The sequence below is a fragment of the Astatotilapia calliptera genome, chromosome 13 (genome assembly GCF_964374335.1).
Source record: "Astatotilapia calliptera chromosome 13, fAstCal68.1, whole genome shotgun sequence".
Taxonomy (NCBI): Eukaryota; Metazoa; Chordata; class Actinopteri; order Cichliformes; family Cichlidae; genus Astatotilapia; species Astatotilapia calliptera.
This window is the reverse complement of record NC_137434.1, coordinates 50001-55000: the sequence shown is the minus strand read 5'-3', so window position 1 is coordinate 55000 and position 5000 is coordinate 50001.

Sequence of the window (5000 nt, the reverse complement as noted above, 5' to 3'; positions counted from 1 at the left end):
CCAGCGCTAGAGGCGAGCCTGCGGGCCGGAGGAGCTGACCGCCCGAAGGCGCCGGCGAAGGTGCCGGGCCCGGCGGCAGCCCTCTGATGGCAGGCCACGTTTGCCAGTCGATCGGGGTGGGAGGGAAGGCTGGCAGGCAGGTGGGCCGGAAGAGGAGGCTGCTGTGGCAGCAACTCGCTCTCTCGCGCCGTCCCAGTGCCGTCCGAGCGTTGCCGAGGGTGTCTGCTGACTTGCGCATCTTCAGACACCCGTCTCCCATAAATGACGGAGGGCACCTTTGCTACTCATTACCCTTAGACTGCTCAACTGGAGAGGGGAGAAAAAAAGGCCCTGGCCGAGGTGGTGAGTCGGCCTCCTCTCTCCCTCACGGTTGAAAAAGATGTGCTCCTGGCGCACTGGCCCTGCTGAAAATCTCTCTCCATTTGGCCGAGGCAGAGAGTCGGCCTCCTCTCTCCCTTACGGTCGAAAAAGATGTGCTGCTGTCGAACTGGCCATTACATCCTCACCTGATCTAGTCCCCCATTAGATCCGCCCCCCCACCGCAGTTACCCCGTACCACATATCTAGCACGGACCTTGACCTCCAGCAGACCCCGGGGACCCACATTACCCCCCCCCCCCTTCCCCCTGCAGTTACCCTGTACCACATGTCTAGCATGGACCTTGACTTCCAGCAGGCCCCGTGGACCCACATTACCCCCCCCTGCAGTTACCCTGTGCCACATATCTAGCATGGACCTGGACCTCCAGCAGGCCCTGGGGACCCACATACTCCCCTGCTCTACTCCCCCACTAGCTTTCCTTTCTTGCAGTTACGCTCCAGCGCATATCCAGCATGGACCTTGACCTCCAGCAGGCCCCGTGAACCCACATTACCCCCCCCTCCTGCAGTTAACCCTGTACCACATATCTAGCACGGACCTTGACCTCCAGCAGGCCCCGTGGACCCACATTACCCCCCCCCCCCCCCCCTGCAGTTACCCTGTGCCACATGTCTAGCATGGACCTTGACTTCCAGCAGGCCCCGGGGACCCACATTACCCCCCCCCCCCTCCTGCAGTTAACCCTGTACCACATATCTAGCACGGACCTTGACCTCCAGCAGGCCCCGGGGACCCACATTACCCCCCCCCCTCCCCCTGCAGTTACCCTGTACCACATGTCTAGCATGGACCTTGACTTCCAGCAGGCCCCGTGGACCCACATTACCCCCCCCTGCAGTTACCCTGTGCCACATATCTAGCATGGACCTGGACCTCCAGCAGGCCCTGGGGACCCACATACTCCCCTGCTCTACTCCCCCACTAGCTTTCCTTTCTTGCAGTTACGCTCCAGCGCATATCCAGCATGGACCTTGACCTCCAGCAGGCCCCGTGAACCCACATTACCCCCCCCTCCTGCAGTTAACCCTGTACCACATATCTAGCACGGACCTTGACCTCCAGCAGGCCCCGTGGACCCACATTACCCCCCCCCCCCCCCTGCAGTTACCCTGTGCCACATGTCTAGCATGGACCTTGACTTCCAGCAGGCCCCGGGGACCCACATTACCCCCCCCCCCCCCCTCCTGCAGTTAACCCTGTACCACATATCTAGCACGGACCTTGACCTCCAGCAGGCCCCGTGGACCCACATTACCCCCCCCCCCCCTGCAGTTACCCTGTGCCACATGTCTAGCATGGACCTGGACCTCCAGCAGGCCCCGGGGACCCACACTTAAGCCCCCTCCCACTAACAAAGCAGAACACCACTGGCAAAATCCTCGTGCCCCTGGTACTCCAGAAAGCACATTGAAATGTGCCCCTGGTACACTGCGCAGAAGAACTGCCGCACACACACACACACACACGCACGCACGCACGCACGCACGCACGCACGCACGCACGCACGCACGCACGCACGCACGCACGCACTGCTTGTGCCTATGGTACGACAACTTTTCTTGTGCCTATGGTACGACAACTTTTCTCGTGCCTATGGTACAACAATTTTTCTCGTGCCTATGGTACAACAACTTTTTGCCGTGCCCCTGGTACACCGCTCACTAGCACTTTGCCACACAAACTCTCCTCGTGCCTATGGTACGACAACTTTTCTCGTGCCTATGGTACAACAACTTTCCTCCGTGCCCCTGGTACGACAGCTTTTCTCGTGCCTATGGTACAACAACTTTTCGCCGTGCCCCTGGTACACCGCTCAGTAGCACTTTGCCACACAAACTCTCCTCGTGCCTATGGTACGACAACTTTTCTCGTGCCTATGGTACAACAACTTTCCTCCGTGCCCCTGGTACGACAGCTTTTCTTGTGCCTATGGTACAACAACTTTTCTCGTGCCTATGGTACAACAACTTTTCGCCGTGCCCCTGGTACACCGCTCAGTAGCACTTTGCCACACACACACTCTCCTCGTGCCTATGGTACGACAACTTTTCTCGTGCCTATGGTACAACAACTTTCCTCCGTGCCCCTGGTACGACAGCTTTTCTCGTGCCTATGGTACAACAACTTTTCTCGTGCCTATGGTCAAACAACTTTTCGCCGTGCCCCTGGTACACCGCTCAGTAGCACTTTGCCACACACGCACACTCCTCGTACCTATGGTACGACAACTTTTCTCGTGGCTATGGTACGACAACTTTTCTCGTGCCTATGGTACAACAACTTTTCGCCGTGCCCCTGGTACACCGCTCAGTAGCACTTTGCCACACAAACTCTCCTCGTGCCTATGGTACGACAACTTTTCTCGTGCCTATGGTACAACAACTTTCCTCCGTGCCCCTGGTATGACAGCTTTTCTCGTGCCTATGGTACAACAACTTTTCTCGTGCCTATGGTACAACAACTTTTCGCCCTGCCCCTGGTACACCGCTCAGTAGCACTTTGCCACACACACACACACCACTCGTGCCTATGGTACGACAACTTTTCTCGTGCCTATGGTACGACAACTTTTCTCGTGCCTATGGTACAACAACCTTTCCCCGTGCCCCTGGGACACTGCGCAGAAAGTCTTTGCCACACACACACACCACTCGTGCCTATGGTACGACAAAAGGCCCCGGGGACCTACATCGCACCTTGCTCTTGCCTCCCTTACAGCTGAAAAAGGTCCATGCCTGTGCCCTGGCCCTGCTGAAATTCCCTCTCCATTTAGCCGAGGCAGTGAGTCGGCCTCCTGTCTCCCTTTACGGTCGAAAAAGATGTGCTCCTGGGCGCGCTGGCCCTGCTGCTACTCACATCGGGCATGGACCTGGACCTCCAGCAGGCCCCGGGGACCTACATCGCACCTTGCTCTTGCCTCCCTTACAGCTGAAAAAGGTCCATGCCTGTGCCCTGGCCCTGCTGAAATTCCCTCTCCATTTAGCCGAGGCAGAGAGTCGGCCTCCTCTCTCCTTTACGGTCGAAAAAGATGTGCTCCTGGGCGCGCTGGCCCTGCTGCTACTCACATCGGGCATGGACCTGGACCTCCAGCAGGCCCCGGGGACCTACATCGCACATTGCTCTTCCCTCCCTTGCAGCTGAAAAAGGTCCATGCTTGTGCCCTGGCCCTTCTGAAATTCCCTCTCCATTTAGCCGAGGCAGTGAGTCGGCCTCCTGTCTCCCTTTACGGTCGAAAAAGATGTGCTCCTGGGCGCGCTGGCCCTGCTGCTACTCACATCGGGCATGGACCTGGACCTCCAGCAGGCCCCGGGGACCTACATCGCACCTTGCTCTTGCCTCCCTTACAGCTGAAAAAGGTCCATGCCTGTGCCCTGGCCCTGCTGAAATTCCCTCTCCATTTAGCCGAGGCAGAGAGTCGGCCTCCTCTCTCCTTTACGGTCGAAAAAGATGTGCTCCTGGGCGCGCTGGCCCTGCTGCTACTCACATCGGGCATGGACCTGGACCTCCAGCAGGCCCCGGGGACCTACATCGCACATTGCTCTTCCCTCCCTTGCAGCTGAAAAAGGTCCATGCTTGTGCCCTGGCCCTTCTGAAATTCCCTCTCCATTTAGCCGAGGCAGTGAGTCGGCCTCCTGTCTCCCTTTACGGTCGAAAAAGATGTGCTCCTGGGCGCGCTGGCCCTGCTGCTACTCACATCGGGCATGGACCTGGACCTCCAGCAGGCCCCGGGGACCTACATCACACCTTGCTCTTGCCTCCCTTACAGCTGAAAAAGGTCCATGCTTGTGCCCTGGCCCTTCTGAAATTCCCTCTCCATTTAGCCGAGGCAGTGAGTCGGCCTCCTGTCTCCCTTTACGGTCGAAAAAGATGTGCTCCTGGGCGCGCTGGCCCTGCTGCTACTCACATCGGGCATGGACCTGGACCTCCAGCAGGCCCCGGGGACCTACATCACACCTTGCTCTTGCCTCCCTTACAGCTGAAAAAGGTCCATGCTTGTGCCCTGGCCCTTCTGAAATTCCCTCTCCATTTAGCCGAGGCAGAGAGTCGGCCTCCTGTCTCCCTTTACGGTCGAAAAAGATGTGCTCCTGGGCGCGCTGGCCCTGCTGCTACTCACATCGGGCATGGACCTGGACCTCCAGCAGGCCCCGGGGACCTACATCGCACCTTGCTCTTGCCTCCCTTACAGCTGAAAAAGGTCCATGCTTGTGCCCTGGCCCTTCTGAAATTCCCTCTCCATTTAGCCGAGGCAGAGAGTCGGCCTCCTGTCTCCTTTACGGTCGAAAAAGATGTGCTCCTGGGCGCGCTGGCCCTGCTGCTACTCACATCGGGCATGGACCTGGACCTCCAGCAGGCCCCGGGGACCTACATCACACCTTGCTCTTGCCTCCCTTACAGCTGAAAAGGTCCATGCTTTTGCCCTGGCCCTTCTGAAATTCCCTCTCCATTTAGCCGAGGCAGTGAGTCGGCCTCCTGTCTCCTTCACGGTCGAAAAAGATGTGCTCCTTGGCGCGCTGGCCCTGCTGCTACTCACATCGGGCATGGACCTGGACCTCCAGCAGGCCCCGGGGACCAACATACTCCTCTGCTCTACTCCCCCACTAGCTTTCCTTCTCCCGCA